The sequence below is a fragment of the Canis aureus genome, chromosome 18 (assembly GCF_053574225.1).
Source record: "Canis aureus isolate CA01 chromosome 18, VMU_Caureus_v.1.0, whole genome shotgun sequence".
Classification (NCBI taxonomy): Eukaryota; Metazoa; Chordata; class Mammalia; order Carnivora; family Canidae; genus Canis; species Canis aureus.
Window position 1 is genome coordinate 19,793,902 of NC_135628.1, and position 21,319 is coordinate 19,815,220.

At 40.8% G+C, this 21,319-nt stretch overlaps 1 protein-coding gene and 1 non-coding gene across 2 annotated transcripts in view; both read left to right on the forward strand.

Annotated features, from left to right (window-relative positions):
- The window catches only part of JAZF1 (JAZF zinc finger 1), a 336,781-nt gene that overhangs the window by 42,937 nt on the left and 272,525 nt on the right, over positions 1–21,319 (forward strand). The gene's annotated exons all lie outside the window — the stretch shown is intronic.
- LOC144289276 (U6 spliceosomal RNA) lies at positions 20,046–20,153 on the forward strand. Its single transcript, XR_013357252.1, has one exon. It is a non-coding gene; the product is annotated as a U6 spliceosomal RNA (small nuclear RNA).

A 21,319-nucleotide genomic window follows, 5' to 3' on the forward strand; every position in this document is an offset into this window, starting at 1 on the left:
GTGTAAACCCCTCCTGCCCTCAAGAGCTTACTGGGCCCGAAAGGCCACATAGCACAGGGTCCACTGTGGGCTTTGGGATGGGATGTCCCAAGTTTCATTTCCAGCCCCACTGTTTTGCTGAGTCACTTAGTGCTAGGCGCTGCCCTCCTCTATGCCTTGGCTGCCTCCCTAGTAAAATGCATCAGGATGCCTAGTGGGGCACCTGGCTGGCTAAGCTGGAAGAGCATGCGACTCTCTTGATCTCAGGGCTGTGAGTTCAAGCCCCATATTGGGTGCAGAGATTACTTAAAAATAAAGTTTTTTTTTTAAAGGGTACCCAACTTATAGGGTTGTTGTGCAGTTGAATGCTTTTGCACAGGACCTGGAACAGGGTCAGCATGCAGTATTCGTCATTGTTATTTTCCAGCTTTTGGCCTCACTCCTGCAGACTACTGCCCATCCTAGCCTCTGGCCCTCCAGATAGCCTACTTCATTCTGTTGGCTCCCTCATGGCTTATCTCATGGCCCAGCGCCTCTGGGAGACCTTCCTGGTGGTCCCTCTGTCCTCCTCACCTGAAGGGGTAACCCTATGCCTGAATAATTGGTACTTACATCAGCATTGGGTCTGATCATGTGTTGTAACTGCTACTCCTGCTGGTCTTTCCCTCTAACTAGACTGCAAATCCGTGAAGACAAGGTCTCTGACCTCAGAAATTCTGGCATGGGTTGACGTGGCTGGTGTGGCTGGTGTGTGGCTGGTGCTCACCAAACACTAGTGGATTTGGGCTGTGCAGTCCTACCACAACTGGACTGCCTGCTTAAGGCCTCCAGCCTCCCCCACCTCAACTGAGGTGTGGTGCTCTGTCTCAATTCTAAACACACTACTGTTTCTGGTTTCATCTTTCTTGGAAAACACAGGCCATATCCTTGTCTGTATTCAAATTACTTCTCCTTACCCCCTGCCCCCTTTAGAGAGGCTGCCTTCCCACCTAAGAAATTCCAAGAGCAGACAAGAGTGAGTGTGGCAGATAAGGACTTGAGTTTAGAGTTAGAAAAACTGGGTTTGAACCCCAGTTCAACCATGTGTTCTTAGCGGTACTACCTCACACGAGTCACTTAAACTGGCTGTGCCTCAGTTTCTTCACCGGTCAGATAAGAAGTGTATACCTCTTCACGGAGCTGGAAGGGTTATGTGTTATGTGACTGAGTAAATGCAGAAGGCCCAGCACGAGTCCTGCCCCTTGTGAACTTTCAATAATTAGTCCCTGCTATGATTGTCATCATCATTGTTGTTATGTTTTTGGCTTCCATAGCAGCATTATAGATTGGCAGTGCTACCCATACATTTCCGAAAAAAAGAGCATTTTTCCTGAGGTGAAACAGGGAGAATGGAAAAAAGGTATTTGTACGGTTGCCAATCTCAGCAGCTTGCAGAAACTTCATTACATGGTGTTGCTTACAAGAAGAGAGCCGGTCCAATAGCTCAAGACGCCAGTGCAGGAAGAGGACTAGAGATGAATCTGTTGATAACCTCCTTCTACCTAGATACATAGATACAAACAGAATTTTGTGCTGGTGCCACCTACTTAGCCAGAATAGCACCGAGTTGTTTAGAGGTGTTTTGTTCTCGCTGTTGCTGTAAATGTCACTTCGCCTCACCCTGAAAAGAGTTCAGAGGCGTTTAACAGTACATGTGCCTCACTATTGATCAGACTTAAAAAGGAAATTGCTTCTTTTGAAGCTCTCTCTTGCCCTTCGAAACCTCTCCTCCGTGTTCTCTCAGAGCAGTGCCTCAAAATGCCGTCCCCAGATGTCCACGTGTGGGGGGCGTTTATCAAGATAAGATTTTGGCAGAAAGTCCTAAGTAAAGTTATTTTGCTATAAATCCAAACCATTTCTTATGAAAATAGCCAAAGAGCATGTAGTTATGAGCACGAGGCAGGGTGCTGTTTGCTCTTAGAAGCAATTAACTGACAGAAGAACAATTGTAAAACTCATAGCATGTAGCAACCCCTACATCTTCAACAGTGTATTTTGTACCACATGGTGAAAGCTCTGTCTCACATCTGCCTTTTAGTTCATGTTTGTAGTAGCAACACAGTTCTGTTGTTAGGCACATAGCCTGTTGAGGAGAAAGGGCTCTCTGGTTTGGGGGAACACAAACATTAGGACTAGAATTTTCCATGCTTAATTTTCACTCGAGCCTGTGTCTCTGGGTGCATGCAGTGTAACATGTGCATGTTTGTGTTTCAAATAATCTGTTTCTCAAGTAATTGATGATGCTACTATATAGGGAATATATTAGTCATCCTCCCCCCTCCACCCCACTTACCTAGTTATCACTTAGGAAAGCTGCTGCTTGCAGGCAGGATAACTCAGAGTTTGCTTGCTTCATTTTGAATAATAGTGGGAATATCATCCATGCATTTATTTGGTGTTCATTAAGGGCCTGTCATATAGAAAGCGCAATGCTAGGGTGAATTCTGGGTCCTGAAAGTAAGTTGCTGCTAGATAAACAAAAATGGAGAATTTTCTTCCTTGGACCCTTCTGGCAGATTTTAAAAAGTAAACACAGCTTGTACATTGTCGTCTTCTCTCTTTATCTATGTCCTTTTATCGAGGCAGCAGGTGTTCTTATGATTCTTTAATTTTATTTCTCCATTGTGGTATCCTTTTCCTGCCATATCCCTATGGTACTTCATTTCCTAAACTTAATTTTACCTTTCTTCCCCATTTAACCCTTGCAATTCAAAATTCTCATTTCTTCAAGGCAGCCAATGTTAGCTGGTGGTAGGAAAGCAAATCTGATTCATGGTCTGAATAACTGACATGGTCTGGTCTGCTTATAAAATTATTTGCATTTTTAAGGGTATGAAGCCTCATGAATTTGCCATTTTAATGAATAAATGGTAAACTAGAGATGAGTGAACCATATGAGTCGTCTGGAGGATGATCTTTTTTGGACAGGGGAGATTCTTGCTTGGGAGTTTGCCTCTGGGGTTAAAGTAGTGTCTGCTTTTTATGGCTTCTTTCTTCCCTCTACTCACAGATCCTCTCAAGAGTTCCATGTATATCTTTAAAGATTCTTGTGTGGCATCAGCAGGAAGTTCCATGTTTGGGTGTAGTGTGAAGGATCAGAAATGGGTTGGGGTTGAGAGTGGGAGAGAGGGCTGGCTCTCTGGGCTCATTAATTGTTTGTAAATTAAATATAAATTGAAAGCTGACTGTATTCGGGTATTTTATTTGGAAAATTTCACCTGCAGTTGGAGGATTAAAAAAATTGATATAGTTGACCTTTCTTCCACGTCTATGTTTCATTTCCACGCTATGTTTATGCATGTAGAGGCAGGGTAATTCTGAATAATGGTAATGATGAAGGGCCATCATTACAAAGAAGATCATTCTGTGCTCCTAATTAAAATTATGGCTGGAAATTGCTTCCTTATGTGTGGCTCAAATTGCATTTGCAATAATTTCACTTTATAACTTCTAGTTAATCCTCTCCTTACCACCCTTAAGAATCTTTCCTTGTCCTTGAAGTTGACTCCTTTGAAAGCTTTATGGGGAGTCTTGGTTTCCCCTAAGCAATGAATATCCTGATCTTTGTTCCCACAAGTCTTCTAGCTTGTGGGCAAAACAGTCTTTACTCTCTTCTCTCCCATTGCACTGTTAATGAGTTCTGGTTCTGGAACACAAGTTGATTTCATGTTGTGGTCAATATTATAAGTTAGCTGAGCCTTGCTGATCCTCTGTCTCCCTAATGAATTCATTGCTGACGATCTTTCAGGCCAAGACTGCCACATACTGTTTACCCTAATTAGTATTCTCTAATGGTAATCAAGTGACCAATAACTTACATGTTTTCAAAATAAGCACTTATTACATTCCATTCCATCAGTTATAGCAGGAAAATTGCATATAATGATATTCTCCTTGGGATTTCAACTAAGAAATGTTTTAGCCAAGAAACATCTGATCATGGGCCCAGTGTGATCAAAGAGTTTTTCATTTTAATCAATATTTTATGTAGTCAGTCTCTGACCTACATGTTGCAGGTGAGATTTTTGAATACACTTTTTTTTTAATCCCACTGGATTTCAAGAATCGCACCTAACAATAGTAAACAGAGAGAGCTGTGCTGTTGCTTTTCCCACAAAAGAGGAAAAGCTTTTGAGAAAGAATGCCCGTGGCAACATGACAGCCTGGTTTTCCAAGCCAGAGGTTAGAAAAATCAGGCAATATTTGACTCACTAAAAGAATGGTAACCGAACTTGATGCAAATTGTAGGATATGCCTCTGGAATAAGCTCTGCAGATTTGTGGTTGGTGCTGAGGAATGCTGGTTTTGGTCATTTGTTGAATGAATAAAAGAATGTTGTGTCCAGAGCTTTGTCAGTATGTTCAAAGAGCAGGTTGGAGGGGCCAAATGTCTGTCCCTTTTGTTTGTTTATAGGAAGAGATATGATAATTATGATTTTGAAGATATTTTTAAAATATCTACTCTTCTAGTGCACATTGTGGTTTATTTTTGTATGGAGAAAAGGTTGTGGTAAAATAAAAAATGTTTTGGAAGGGGATTGGCAGTCTTTTGCTATTGTCCTCTGTTAGATAGATAATAAGGGGAAAGTTCATTGCAGACCTTCAGGTGGTCATTTATATTAGTTTTTGTTGAAGTGACGGAGCACAGTTCTGAGGGCCTTCTGGCCTCGCAAATATACAAGTCACTGACATGCGGTTCAGTATGTTATCCATAGGGTTCCCAGTCTTCTGGAAACTAATGAGCAATTTTTTAAAAAGATTTATTCATTTATGATAGAGAGAGAGAGAAAGAGAGGCAGAGACACAGGAGGAGGGTAAAGCAGGCTCCATGCCGGGAGCCTGACGTGGGACTCGATCTCGGGACTCCAGGATCGCGCCCTGGGCCAAAGGCAGGTGCTAAACCGCTGAGCCACCCAGGGATCCCCTAATGAGCAATTTTTAATGTCAGGAATAATTGACTGTGAAAGGTCAGGGCATCTTAAAATTTCATATGTAGTTTTGTTAAACACTCACCAGAATCTCTGATGTGGGGTCTGAGAGTCTTTGTTTCTAAATGCTCCCCAAGTACTGGTGATGATAAGCCTGGGGTAGGACCATGCCCATAACTCTCAGAGAACAGTTGCTATGAAGAATATATCACTTGGACTTTTCGTGGTCATAGTATGGGACTGTTGGGTCTGATTTCATTGTAAGGCAGTTCTCAGGCCAAGTATTAAAAGGTTAAATTATTCCTGTTCTTTGGGCTAACACACGTAGATTTTGCATTCTATCTAATCTCTTGTTGTGTTTGAGAGATTGAAGGGTATGTTAGTAGGCTAAGAAGTGGTGGATGAGCAGTATTTCAGAGAGCTAGATCCCAGCTAGACTCCAGGTAACACTGGCATAGTACTTTAGAACCTCACTTGTATTATCCCACTTGGTCCTCAGAAAACCCTTGGGAAACCAGTAACAGATATTATGTATTAGCATCCTCATTTTCCAGACAAGGACTGGAAGCACAGAAAAATCTAGTGGCTTACTTAAGTTCCCATGTCTGAGTGTTAAATCCATTACAAGCGTTCTGCTACCAAGTGTTGCAGGAGAGTGTGAATGTGAGCTAGTCATACAAACTCCCATTCTTTCTGCCCTGTTTATAAAACATGCAAGAATTTACCTTTCAAGTTATGATGAGTGTATTCTGTGAAATGCATTCATGTTTTGGCCACTTCCCAGTTGAATAGAATTAAAGTTTATAGACTCCCAGGGCATGTTAAAAAAAAAATTATTTATTTTCTTGGATTTCAATTTTGTTCCAGTAGAGTCTTTTGGCTCCTTTTGAATTTAATGAGAAAAACCTTGGTCTAATAAGTTTCATTAAAGTGAATACTTGTTGTGTTAATATATTATATATATATATGTCTAGAGGCCTTTAAGTAATGTGTACACATTCATTAAAGTGAACTAAGGAGCTAATAAAAAATTGCTAATAAACTCTATCAATGCTAAATCACTTAAAACGATGAGATTTCTAGCATTCTTGTACAAATGACACAAATATTTGTATTTATGTGTTCATTGTGCATATTTATGTACTGGCCACAGAGAATATTAATTCCTTGACTATTTTTTTAAAAACTCATAACCAGTAGAGAGTTGATATTTAGACATTCTGTTCTATCTGAAAGAATCAAGGAGTGGTAGAAAGATGTTGACAGTGTTGTTAGATGTAAAAAAACATATAATATAATAACTATACTCTGATCCTACTACTATAAATATACTCTGATCCTATTACTTTTTTTGAAAGATTATTTTATTCATTATTTGAGAGAGAGAGAGAGAGAGAGAGAACACAAGTGAAGGGGTAAGGGGAGAGGGAGAGGGAGAAGCAGACGCCTCGCTGAGCAGGGAGCCCGATGCAGGGCTCCATCCCAGGACCCCGGGATCATGACCTGAGCCAAAGGCAGATGCTTAACCAACTGAGCCACCCAAATGCCCCTGACCCTACTATTAAAAAAAAAAAAAAGAGAGAGAGAGAGAAACGGAAAGTGTGTGTGTGTGTGTGTGTGTAGAACAAGTTATTTGGAAGACTATTAATATACCAAGTTATCTCAGAGGTGAGGTTATAACAAGTATTTTTGCTTTCTCCCTTTTGCTTTTTTAATATCTTTTTTACAATGAACATGAATAACTTTTGTAACCAGAAAAAAGTTACTTGCTAAAAAGTTACCTTAATGACAGATACATACAAACTTTTTCTCAGCTACAATTTTCCAACATTGGCACCCCCAGAGAGAAAAAAGGAATTTGTAGTTCTTTTGCTGTAGAACTGCTTTATTTTCCAAAAAACAAAAATCCCCTTTCTCAGTCCCCTTATTAATACCCCTTGCAAATTGGAGAAGTTATCATGCCAGTAATTTTTAAAATTTATTTTATTTTATTTTTATTTAAAGACATTTATTTCAGAGAGCAAGAGAGAACGGGGGTGGGTTGGGAGTAGGGGCAGAGGGAGAGAAAGACAGAACCTCAGGCAGAGTTCCCTTGAGCACAGAGCCTGCAGGGAGGTTGGTGTCAGCCTGATTTCAGGACCCTGAGATCCTGACCTGAGCTGAAACCAAGAGTGGGACACTCAACCGACTAAGCCTAAGCCTAAGCCATACAGGTGCCCCTCCATGTCAGTAATTTAAATACAAATCCCTGCATCAAAATCACCTGGGCAAAAAAAAAAAAAAAAAAAAAAAAATCACCTGGGCATGCTTATTCAAAAGGCAGAATGCTGGACACCATCTCAAGTAAATTTGCTAATGGGGCCCAGAAGTCTGCATTTTTATCAGGCATTGCAAGTGATTCTGATGCACAATTAAATTTGAGATTCACCCTTCTGATTGTAGGCTTCCTCATGTATATTTACAATGATTAAAACATCTTCTAGGTTATTTTTCATCTTCAGTGTTTTTGATAAACATTTGCTGCATAACATCCATTTTATTGTCAGGAACCCTAAAAGGTTGAGTATTCTCTCTAAAATATAAGGATGAGAGGGAGTCCTCCATTCAGCAAGGGCTTTTGGAGTATTTACAGTGAGTCCTCCTGTAAGACTCTCTGTACCCCGAGGGAGCTCCCATTGTTGACGATGGAGCCCAGACAGTGTGTTGGGTCTGGAAAGGGAGGGGAGACAAGCATTAGATCAGAGAACTCAGTGATCATCAGAGATTCTCCCAGAAGCCTACACCAAACTTGGAGTTTCCTAAATAATAACTTTCTTTTTTTTCCATTTCTCTCTTTGCCAGAAAAATCGGTTATCTTTAAGAAATCAGTAAATCAGCATCTTGTGTTCTGAGTGGTACATTCTTTGGAAAAAGTTACTGTGTCAGGAATTCACACAATTAGTGTGTTTATTTTGAATGCATGCCACGTGCTGAAGGTACAGTGCAGCTATCCTTGGTTTCCTGTTGATTGAAATAATTTGCAGCAAGATGGTGCTAAGCATAAACTCAGAGACACGCCATCCTGCTGAACTGCCCTGGGAAACTGGATCTCAAATTTAGCATGCATAGAATCACCTGGAGGGCTTGTTACAAAGGATTTCTGGGCCCACTGCCAGATTGCTAATTCAGTAAGTATGGGGCTAGACCTGTGAATATGCATTTCTAATAAGGGCCCAGGCACTGCTCGTGCTGCTTCAAGAACCACTGGCCTAAAAGAAACAGCTCAGTGACCAGGACTACAGTCACATGTACAACCTGTTTGATCTGTCACTCAAAATTTATTATGGCCTCCTTGAACTGTCATTAGAAGTTGCAAATAGAGGGCTATCCTCCTAATTTTTCTTGCTTTTTGACGTTTAGCTCCACTTGGATGAAACTAAACTGCTCCCTTTTTTACCTCCTTTCTAGACTCCAGGCTAAATGAAGCACTAGTGGTGTTTCTTGTTAAGGCTCAACATGGATTAAGGCAAGACTGGTACAATGTTTGTATTGTACAGACCTGTATGGCATCTGGCAAACCATGCTGTTGACACCATTCCCAGAGCAAGTCCATTCTCTACCAACCAGGTAGATTAAGCCTCATCCCAGTTGTAGGTTCCTCTGGGGCATCTAGATGCTCAGCCTAAGCTCTTAGCCCACCCACTCTCAGGTGAACTGCAGGTAAGCTTTCACAAGTTTCTCTTAAGGTCATTTGCATTTAATACTAACTCTTAAAGCCTTCAAAGACTTAAGGCATGACCTATAAGGCCAGAGGGTGATGTGTTCGAAGAAGAATCTGCCCACCCTTAGCCCAACACTCCTAAGGTTAGTCTGGGGATCCTAGACTTGGTATGGAGCTGTCCGTATCATCTTTGTCAATTCTCCTTATAAGGAAGCTTCAGGACTTGTAATATATGTCCTGAGTTTCTGACCACTGATTGGCTGGCATATCCTGGAGTCCTAACTGGGTGTCTGGAACGAACTTTCTAGCACCTAACCTTTGAAGGCTTGCAGGCAGAGGGCTTTGGCCAGAAAAACCCAACCCACTTCATCTAGGGGACATCAGTTCAAGATTGTACTTTCCAGTTGGCTCAGAAATTTCTCAGGGATCAGGAGAGCACTGAGACTTGACCCAGAGAGGAGAGACCTTTAGGGTTCAGGGGGACAGACCCTCCTTTAGCAGACTTAGGCTCTTTCAGTCCTGAAGAAAACTCCTAAGATGAACCTAGAGACAGCAGCATCCTGGAAATACTGTAAGGCTGGGGCTTAGGGATGCAGTCTTGTTGGAAGGTGGTCTAGGAACTTAGCTCAAAGCTGCACTTGTCACATCTCTCTCTCTCTCTCTGTCCTTGGCATTAACCACCTCAGCCTTCCTGTTGTTCCCAGCTCATTTCTGCTCCAGGAAGCATGCTTACTTACCCCCTCCTGGGCCTGGGTCCTCACTTTTCTTCTAAATCTGTACAGAAGTCACCTTGTGAAAGGCTACTGTGCTGTGGTCTGCTGAACCCTCCCTTCTCCCCTCCCCTCCTTAGCCAACTTTACTTCTCTGTTTTGTTTTGTGTTTTACCTGAAATGTTACTGTTTATGTGTTTCTTGATTTATCTGTGTCTCCCTGCACCAAGATAAGTGAAGATAAGGATTTTTTCCTATTCACTGCTGTCTCTCTAGCACGTAGATGACAAATTGTAATTATGTAATAAATATTTGTTGCATGAATAAATGAAAGCATGACAAGCACATTGCTTTAGCTTGAGTGATGTGTCATTGAGGTGGTGAGGACAGGGCTAGAGGCACCCCTTCTTGATGCCTATTGCTGGTGGAACGTGGTTGTTCCCAGGTGGCTCTTGAATGGCAGGACCAGGCTGAAGTCAAGAGCACCTCACTTGGCAGTTTTGAAAGGAATTTTACTCTGCAGGCTCTGAAAGAGTCATCTGAAGGTCTGATTTTGTGTGCAAACCAAACTTTTGACCAATCTTGATCTTGGGTTGGCAAGCCCTTGTGTCACCTGATTGAACTGTATACTGAGAGCCTCGTCCACCCATCATTGAGCGCTGTGAGAAATCTCTGCAGTGTCACTCAGTAAGGCCCAGCAATATTTTGTCATTTCTAATACCAGTGGTAGGAGGAGGGCACCAGTAAGGTGAGATGGTGGGTAGGGAAGATGGTGTCCCAAGCTGCTTGCAGCCCTTCCAAAGGGAAAATCCTGAACTCTGGTGCTTTGAACACCAGAATGATGTTAATCAGGGCATTTTTTTTGGTCAGCATTGTCAACATTTACAGTCACTTTACACATTGGATTTGCATTTGAAAAGACCAACTATAATCAACATTTAAGGGATAACACTCATATTTGCATATGATTGAGCAGACATGTTAAGTCATTTTACCCTGGCTGTTGCTAGGAAACCAATTAATAATGCTCTACATTTCATTAAAAACTGGGTTCTATCTTTGCTTTCATTTAACTTCACAATTCAGCTGCTTGTGCTGCATTTTTTTCTTTCTTAGTAAATTGTGACAGAGAAATTATCGTTTTACTGAATTTATTTCTGTGATTACAGTTGTTAGTCACATCTGTCAATACAACTTCAAAGCTTTTTTTTTTTTAAATTCTGGGGAGCGGGTGGGGACTGAATTTTAACTGTAATCATTTTTCCCTTTATAAGATGGTGGGAACTTAAATCATATTTTCATGCAGGCCTCACAAATTGTGGGTTAACGACAACAACAAAAATTAAAGCAATCGTCCCTGTCTTCTAATTGCCCCTTCCCAGTGTGGTGACTAATAATTAGAATATTAGTCACTATTCAGAAAGTGACAGACAGCTGATGAAGCATTCAGCTGCATTTTGTTTCTTTTTGTTTTTCCATGGTTTGTGGGCTAGACAAGGTTCTGTCCTTGATGCAGTGAAATTAAAATTTTCATGACTTTATTTTACATAATAGACTCCTGCTCTTAAGAGGAGAAAATACAGTTTTAGCTGCTGTAAGTGCCTCAATCAACCGGGCAGGTGTATTTAAATTGTAATGACATTTTGCCGTTCAGCATTTTGTAGTATTGATCTGGTCAAAATGCTCATTAAAGAGCAAAATTAGTTCCTATTCACATCTGTTTCATAGTTTTTCAATCGCTTTATTTGGGTGATGCATACAAATGCATCTGGTTCCTCAGCTTAGCTAAAATCGTGATCTTGCCCATTTTCTTCAAGCTAAATTAAGCAAACCAGGATCTGCTTTCATAAACTCCACTTTGGTCCTTTGGGTCTGAAGGTCTAGTGCAAAAAAGGATATGGAATTTGGAAGCAGATAGCCCTGGAGTCAAAATATGGCTCAGCCTCCTTTGTGACTCTGCCTCAGTGTCCTCATTTGTCAAATAAGAAGGAAGTACAGCAGCAGTGGGGAGAAGATGACCCATCACCTCAGATTGCCAAAGTTGAGGTGGGGAAGTAGATAACATTCTACTGACATGGCAAACATTCCTTCCCTTTCTCTCAAGGACTGCTGGGGCACTGTATTGGTTACCTCAGACTTCAACAATAGAAATGTATTTCCTCACAGCTCTGGAGGCTGGATGTACCAGATCAAGGTGTGGACAGGGTTGGTTTCTTCTGAGGCTGCTCACCTGGGCTTTGCAGATGGCCACATGCTCTTCCTTCTGTGTGTGTCTATGTCCCAATCTCCTCTTCTGCGATAAGGTCACTGTTGGATTACAGCCCACTGTAAGGGCCTCATTTAACATAAACACCTCTTTAAAAGCCCTGTCTCCAGATATAGTCATATTCTGAGGCACTGGGGGTTAGCACTTCAACATATGAATTTGTAGGGGGATGGGACACAATTTAGCTCATCACGGCCACTAACCAAGAAGCTGCATATGGCATGTTGCTGTCTCCAGTTGCTCGGTTTGGGTCCTACTCAGTGGTCAAAACAGCTAAGACATCTACTGAAAAGGAGTCAGAAAGTGAGTTCTTTGGTTATGACTTTTCTGGTTAGATCAGAGTTGATCAGAAACACTCGATAATATTTAACACCCCCATCCATTCATTTTTGGTTCTAATATCAACCTTCAACCAAAAAGAATATATTCTTTTTTTTTTAATGTAAGTTCTACCCAACTCAAGTTGTTTTGTTTTGTTTTTTCCAACTCAAGTTGCAAGCTTGAACTCACAACCCTGAGTTTAAGAGTCACATGCTCTACCAACCAAGCCAGCCAGGCACCCCTTTTTTGGATATATTCTATGCCTGTTTTCATGATCTCAGTATACATGAGGATCTTCAACCTTAGGATCTTAAGATCCTAATTTTTATCTCCATTGTTGCTAAATGTGGATATACAAGGTGTAAGTGATAGGAATAAATGTTCATTTCCCTGGATAAATGTCCATTTAAAAAGGACATTGTAGAAAAGTATTTGGTTCTGGGGTGGCTGGCAGGAGCCTGGTTTTAGGGCCAATACACAAACAGGCAATTGGAATTCAGTGACACAAGTAGAGAAAGTCTCTCGTTCATTCAGCTAATACTCCCACCTATTATGTGCCACTGTGGTTACAGTGATGAATGAAAATAGTCATGGTCCCTGCTCTTATGGAATTTATAGTCTAATGAGGAAATAGACTTTAACCAAAGAGTATCAAAATTCTAACAATACAGCTCTGATTAGTGCATGTGAGGAAAGGCATTTGAGACTATGAGGGTGAATAATGGTGGGGCTCAGGGATGGCTTTCCTGATTCAACTGAGATCTGAAGGGTGGGGAGGCTTACTTAGATAAAGGTAGGGGAGCAGTAAGGACTGTGGTGCTGGGGGTTATGAGTTGGAATATGGACAAAAATATTTCAGCATCACAGACTGCATATGCAAAGGCCCTGGAACATAAAAGGAGTTAACATGATATTTCAGCATCACAGACTGCATATGCAAAGGCCCTGGGACATAAAAGGACTTAACATGGAAGGCAGGAAGTGAGAAAGCATCAGTATAGCTAGGAGAGTGAAGGAAAATGTGGTGGGAGATGTACCTGGAAGCCTTCTAAGAAGACCAGAAGAGTTGGGAAAGGCTTTCTAGGGAAGTGACATCTGTATCTTTCAGTATAAATATAGCTGAGTTCTTCTGGTAGAGAAGAGGGAGAGTTATTTTTAGACACACTATCAGTGACTTGGTATGTTCAGTGTGACTTGAATGTCGCTTCTATGAAGGAAACCCATCATTCCAGTTAATGGAAGTTCATACTTCAGTGGGTTCAGGCTAACTACTAATTTACTAGATTTGCAATTTTGAGATGTATCTTCCTACATCTATGCAGGGACTCATTAAATAGTGAAAGAATAAAGGAAGGAATGAATGAATAAACACATGCGGTGTACTGAGTAGGTGGTGCCAAGGTTGATATAACCTTAGAGGCAAGGATACACTGGTGTTTCACCTGCTTGAGTCTGGCTGATAGAAGTCTGGCTGCATTGACATGTCAGGCCCCCATCCTCTGTCTCTTCCTCCTCTGCAAGACCTGGGAAGACCTCTTGAATACTGATCACTGGCCCATCATCACCCTCATTGCCTGAATCAGTCCCAGCTTGAGACGGGAGACCAGAAAGACTTCCAACCCACGGTCTGGGTCAGCAGTTAATGTTAGGCCGACCTGGGTCATGGTGGCCCAGTTTTGGTAAGCGAGGTTCAGATAATCACATCAGCTGAGCTGCAGAGCATGTTCCGGATATGGTGGGCAGTCCAAACTGGATGGAAGATGTCCTGCCTGCAGAGGAGGAGTGGGAGGAAAAGCTGCAACAGGAAAGAGAAGAGGGGGCACATGAGTGAAAACTCTGGCAGCTGTATCTCTGATGGATTGATGTCATGTGGTCTGGGTTTAGGCATGAATCTTTGTTTCTTTCCCCCCAAGAAGCTAAAATCAGATAGAAGATGATTTTGGAGCTTAGAATATTTTTCTTTGTCAATTTTTAACAATCCATTTACATAGATAGAAACAAACAATGCTACTTGCTAGCTGTTGTTAGGTAGGTACCTCTATAGTTCAGAGGTTTGCATAAAGGTAAGGAATGTTCTTTGATCTTGAAAACCAGGACTTTCTTCCCACCAAACTATCCTTCCAGGTCCAGAGATAACTTGAGAAAGAACTATTGGTGACTTTCAAGGTTACGGGATTTGGCAATACCAAAAGACCGTGACATCGAGGGATTATTATAAATTGAGGGCACAGATTTTTACTTCTGAATAAAGGAACAGCTGCCTAAAACAACACGTGAAGGGCAATTACCTCCAGTCTAATTTGATGAACGTGGGCTTCATAATCTGTGGCCAATTAAGTACTGTCAGTCCTTCTGGGCCCCCAGAGAACATACAAACATGAGCCGTTCTTATCTACATTGGCCACATGTGCATGACTGCTTCTGTTAAATTTGACTTTTTTCAGCTCAAGCAAAGGGTAGATTTCACTTGTGGGAGATTCAGGAAACGTTATTGAGCACCATTATCATTTCAGTAGGTAGGAGGAGTAGGAGAGGACCACACATGTCTCTGAATTCCGTATGAAGAGTGCAGAGGGAATGACCAGGTGATAGGGAATAGGAATGGGGCTCATGCTAAAAATCCTGGCATTTCTACATTATGCTACATCTCATTGCTTTGTAGATGACACCTGGACTCTACTAGCCCATTCCAAATTGTACTTCCCACAGGGCTACGCTGATTTTGCACCTGTAGATACTTTTAATTATGGCTCCATTAACCTCTCTCTGTGCGCTCCTGCTGTTACTAGCTCTCTCCTTCAGAGAGCTCTGGCTCCCAGCCGGGGCAGCCCCTGGCCAGTGCAGAAAGGTGAAGCATGATATGGCAGGCTAAAGGAAGCCTTGGATTTCATGGGTGCAGAGAGGGAGAGCAGTCTAGAATCTGGAAAATCTGTGTGCTTAGGGCCTCATTGTTTATCATCACTGAGATCTCCAGCTACCTGCTTGCAGTTAGATAATTGGAAAGAGGGCAACTGTATAGAACTAGGCAAATCCACCAGGGTGAGGTTAGTTAGGCCTCAGCTGGGCAGTAGCTCTCAGCAACTTGTCAGACAGCTTGGGAGCACATGTGTGGATTCCAGGAGGAAAGAACTGCACACAACCAGCAGTTCAGCCAGCTTCCCCCATCTCTAGGGACAAAGAAAAAGATGCCTGCCAGTCTGCAATTAATATTTATTCACTTTTTTTTAAACACTTGATACTATGACTTAACCTCCCTAGGCCTCAGCTTTCTCAAGGGGCAAGATGGGTTTGATGAACTGGTGTCAGACATTTCTTTTGGCAGTAATGTTCTGTGATTAAGGAATCCTACTAGGAAGTGCAAAGAAGGGAAAAGTATCTAGTCTTCAGAGACCTCTGTTCTAATTAAAGAGTTTCGTTAAACCTATGAAAAGAAAACCCACACCCACATCCCAGAAGCACTGTATGAGATAAAGATGTCTCACACACACACACAAAAGATGTCACACAAAGTACTAAGGACCCTTGCTGTGGGTGTAGGTGCCCAGGAAAAGCTTTAGGGAAGTTAGAGGGTTTGGATTGAGTGTTTGGGGGTGGGCAGGAGTTAGAGGGCAGGGAAAGGAGAAGGCATTCAGAGCAGAAAAGTGAAAAGAGGCCAGAGTGGGACATACAGAAAAGGCTGCTCTTGCTCATGACTGGATCCAACACGTAGTAGGGTTTTTTAAGGTATCATTGAATGTATAATTATGCCAGAATATAACTTCTGGTATAGATTTATTTATAGATAATGTTTATAATTATCTAGGAGGCTAGTGAGATGAAAGGCTGGAAAAAAATAGGTTAAAGTAAGATTAAATAGAAGTTTTATCTGTTCAATGATATGCCCCAAATGCCTAGAATTGTGCCTGGCCAAAAGGGGGATTCAGTAAATATTTGTCAAATGAATGAAATGATCAGTGATATGGTTCCAGGCTATCATGTAAGTAATGGGGAACACTGAAGGTTTTGGTACTATTTAAGAAAGGTACATGGCAATTGTTTGTAGAATTGTTTATAAATGGGGAGTGAAGCAAGAAGGAAATCAGTTAAAAGTATATGAGTTAGAAAAGACTGTCTTTTTTCTATTGGATATTCTTTCCTGCTTAGTCAAAGATTCGTTGACCATAGAGTTGAGGGTCCATTTCTTTGTTCTCTGTTCCTTGATCTGTGTGTCTGTTTTTGTGCCATTACCATACTGTCTTGATGAGTACAGCTTTGTAATAGAGGGTAAAGTCTGGAATTGTGATGCCCCCAGCTTTGGTTTTCTTTTACAACATTCCTTTGGCTATTTGGGGTCTTTTCTGGTTCCATACAAATTTTAGGATTATTTGTTCCAACTCTGTGAAATAAGTTGATGGTATTTTGATAGGGGTTACATTGAATGTATAGATTACTCTAGGTAGCATAGACATTTTAATAATATTTGTTCTTCCAATCCATGAGAATGGAACATTTTTCCATTTCTTTGTGTCTTCCCCAATTTCTCTCATGAGTGTTCTGTAGTTTTCGGAGTACAGATCTTTTGCCTCTTTGGTTAGGTCTATTCCTAAGTATTTTATGGTTTTGAGTGCAATTGTAAATGGGGTTAACTCCTTAATTTCTCTTTTTCCTATCTCATTGTTAGTGTTTAGAAATGCAACTTATTTCTGTGCATTGATTTTTTATATCCTGCCACTTTGCTGATTTCCTGTATGAGTTCTAGCAATTTTGGAGTCGAGTCTTTGGGGTTTTCCATATAGAGTATCATGTCATCTGCCAAGAGTGAGAATTTGACTTCTTTACTGATTCAGATGCCTTTTATTTCTTTTTGTTGTCTGATTGCTGAGTCTAGGACTTCTAAACTATGTTGAACAACAGTGGTGAGAGTGGACATCCCTGCTGTGTTCCTGACCTTAGGGAAAAAGCTCTCAGTTTTTCTCCATTGAGAATGGTATTCACTGTGGGCTTTTCATGTATGGCTTTTATGATATCAAGGTATATTCCCTCTATCCCTACACTGTGAAGAGTTTTAATCAGGAAAGGATGCTGTACTTTGTCAAATGCTTTTTCTGCATCTATTGAGAGGATCATATGGTTTTTGTCCTTTGTATTATTAACGTAGTATATCACATTGATTGATTTGCAGTTGTTGAACCACCCTTACATCCCAGGAATAAATCCCACTTGGTCTTGGTGAATAATCCGTTTAATGTACTGTTGGATTCTATTGGCCAGTATCTTTGTGAGAATTTTTATATCCATGTTCATCAGGGATATTGGTCTGTAAGTCTTCTTTTTTTGGGGGGGGGGTGGTCTTTGTCTGGTTTTAAGATCAAGATAATGCTGGCCTCCTAGAAAGAGGACAACCACATGTAGAAGAATGAAACTGGACCATTTCCTCACATCATACATAAAAATAGACTCAAAATTGATGAAAGACCTACATGTGAGATAGGAATCCATCAGAATCCTTGAGGAGAACACAAGCAGAAACCTCTTTGACTTTGGCTGCAGCAACTTCTCATGAGACACGTCTCCAAAGGCAAAAATGAACTATTGGGACTTCATCAAGATAAAAAGCTTTTGCACAGCAAAGGAAACAGTTGACAAAACCAAAAGGCAGCCTACCGAATGGGAGATGATATTTGCAAATGACACATCAGATAAAGGCTACTATCCAAAATCCTATAAAGAACTCAAACTCAACACCCAGAGAACAAATAATCCAGTCAAGAAATAGGCAGAAGAAATGAACAGACATTTCTCAAAAAAAAAAAAAAAAAAAAAAAAAAAGGCATACAAATGGCCAACAAACACATGAAAAATGCTCAACATCACTTGGCATCAGGGAAATAGAAATCAAAACCGTAATGAGATACCACCTCACACCAGTCGGAATGGTTAAAATGAACACATCAGGCAATGATAGATGTTCGCGAGGATGCAGGAAAAGGGGAATCCTCTTACACTGTTGGTGGGAATGCAAACTGGTGCAGCTACTCTGGAAAACAGTATGGAAGTTCCTCAAGAAGTTGAAAATAGAGCTACCCTATGACCCAGCAATTGCACTACTGGGTATTTACCCCAAAGATATAAATGCAGTGACCCAAAGGGGGTGCCTGCACCCCAATGTTTATAGCAGCAATGTCCACAATAGTCACACACACACACACACACACACACACACAATGGACTGCTACTTAGCCATCAAAAAAGTGAAATCTGGGCAGCCCGGCGGGAGGGGTGGGTGGAACTCAGCGGTTTAGCGCTGCCTTCAGCCCAGGGTGTGATCCTGGAGACCTGGGATCCAGTCGCATGTTAGGCTCCCTACATGGGAGCTAAAACCTACTCACCCTCTGCCTGTCTCTCTCTCTCTCTCTCTCATGAATAAATAAATATTTAAAAAAGAAAAAAAGTGAAATCTTGCTATTTGCAATTATGTGGATGGAACTAGAGGGTATTATGCTAGGCAAAATAAGTCAATCCGAGAAAGACAATTATCATATGATCTCACTTATATGTGGAATTTAAGAAACAAAACAGAAGATCATAGGGGAAGAAAGGAAAAAAATAAAAGAAGACGAAATCAGAGAGGGAGGCAAACCATAAGAGACTCTTAATCATAAGAAACAAATAGGGTTGCTGGAGGGGAGAAGGAGGAGGGGGGATGAGGTAACTGGGTGATGAGCATTAAGGAGGGCATGTGATATAAGGAACACTGGGCCTTATATAAGACTAATGAATCACTGACCTTTACCTCTGAAATCAATAATACATTATATGTTAATTAATTGAATGTAAGTAAAATTAAAAAAGCAAACAAACAGAGTATATGAAGTAGGCACAGACCTGGTCATGAAGACGGTCTGAAATTGGAAACAAAAGGGAAGGGCAAGATGGGGGATATCACAAAGAAATACTAGATAGGTGGCTGTCATAGGGTATGAAAAGAATCAGAGGATGCTTAAGGTGTAAGGTGGTATGAAGAAGGAGTTTGACTAAATTGGAATATAACAATATTATTGATACCGATAGGAAACAGAATTTTGTTGGGGGGGAGGACGATAGGCATTAATGGTTAGTTTTAAGTACTTAGGTATGATATGCGGGTGAATTGCCTTCACTAGACATTTGCGAATTAAAAAAAGTCGAAATTCAAGAACATCATCTCGGGGACAGAGATCAGGTTTGTGAGCCTTTCTCAAGAGTCTGCAGGCTGACGTGGGAAACAACAGCTTGAGGGGAGGAGGATATAGGGAGACAGGGAGGCCACCTCAGAAGTATCAGGAGTACAGCCTCTGTGTTCACAGGTCTGTTGGCCTCTACTTCAGCTCTGTGTGTTTTAGAAGCATCACAGAGGTCAAGGTGCCTGGTGGCACAGTAGGTTAAGCACCCAACTCTTGGTTTTAGCTCAAGTCATGGGATCAAGCACCGCATCAGCCTCTGTGCTCCGCTCAGAATCTGCTTAAGATTCTCTTTCCCTCTCCCTCAACTCCTACCTCCCCACTGCCCACCCCCTCAAATAAATAATTTTTTTTTAAAAGAAACATCACAGAGCTCTCAGAAGCTATGTGTCGTTCCTGTCTGGGGGAGCTTTTACTCCATAGGATCCTCCTGACCCACTTCCTCAGCATTTCCTTTATTTCCTATGTGGGATCATTTTGTTGCTGTCATTATTTTCCTGGTACTATTATCCCCTATGTAAGATTTTATAGTTCATGTCTAATACATGAGCATCCCTGTAGGAACTGATCCTCTTGCTATTTTTGAAGGTTATGCTGCTTATAACTCTGTGTGTGTGTGTGTGTGTGTGTGTGTGTATGTGTGTGTGTGAATAAATCTCTTAGAAACTGAACTGTAATAACTAATTTTACAACCTCGAGAGGCAGGGAAATATGTGCAGTATGCATTGATTGGATAAAACTTGAAGGCTGGTGTACATGATATGAATTAATATTGGAGAAGGACTATAAATACATAAAATACTATACTTTTCTCATTTTACCTTAAAAATTCCAGTTTATTGGAAACTTTTGAATAGAAATAATTGGGACTGTTAAGTCTTTATTAAAGAATATTATTTGTCATGTTCATTTCAGTAGCACATATGCTAAAATTGGAACATTTCAGAGAAGATAAAATTACATGGCCCTTTGCAAGGATGACATGCAAATTTGTGAAGCATTCCATATTTCTATTTACCTTTATGAAAACACACACACTTATATATATATAAAATCACTTTTCGCTTTTCCAGATGAGGTGAATCAGATATTTTCTGAATTGCCTTTCTGGGTTTTTTTTCTCCTTTCTTTCTTTTTCATAAATCTTTTGGATGTCACATTGGTGAGCATATAAATGAACTTGGAAAAACCAGAATTCTGTCATTGATGGCAGTTTTGTCAAACCTTTTAGAGATTTTAAGTTATCTCTACACACAATGTGGGGTGTCAGACTTAACACCCTGAGATCAAAAGTTACATGCTCTACCAAATGAGCCAGCCAGGCATCCTGAAAAATCTGATATTATATTGTTTTTACTTACTTACTAAGCTTTATACTCAGCATGGGGCTTGAACTCATAACCCTGAGATCAAGAGATACAGAGTTTTGCCAAACTTTAATTTTGGTGTACTACTTGCCTTTTAAACAAATTATTGTGAAAAATAATTTAGCAACTTCCAAATTGTAAACTTCTCAATGACAGTCTGCATCTGTATATCTCTTCAAGTCAAGCATCTGTTGAAAAGATACTGATGATGGGGGAGGAAGGATAGTGCTGTATAAGTGCAGTTTCATGAAACTTGACAGTTTTCATAAATAAATTGAATAACATAAATTGTATTTACCTCTTTGGTGTCTAGACTAAAGAATTAGAACCATGAATTTATAAAAATTCAGGTTGCTATCTATACAAATAGAAAAGTATTTAAAAATTATGTTTCCAGTGGGATGATGATGAAATATTTAGTATATGGTATTGGGCCAAGTGGGTAGGTATCTGGAGAAAGATGCAGTTGGGGCAGTGCAGGTAGCTCAGCGGGTTAGCACTGCCTTCAGCCCCGGGTGTGATCCTGGAGACCTGGGATCAAGTCCCATGTCGGGCTCCCTGCATGGAGCCTGCTTCTCCCTCTGCCTGTGTCTATGTCTCTCATTAAATAAATAAAATCTTTAAAAAAAAAAAGAAAAAAGAAAGATGCAGTTGTTCTATATCTCATACCATTCAAATAAATTCCATCTTGATTTAGTTCATTTTATATGATGATTAATGTGGTATTCAAAAGAATGATGACAGAGAAAGGAACAAGAAATCAGGAAGGCAATTTATAAAATGTCTGGTCTACCTCAGTTGGAAAAAGTGA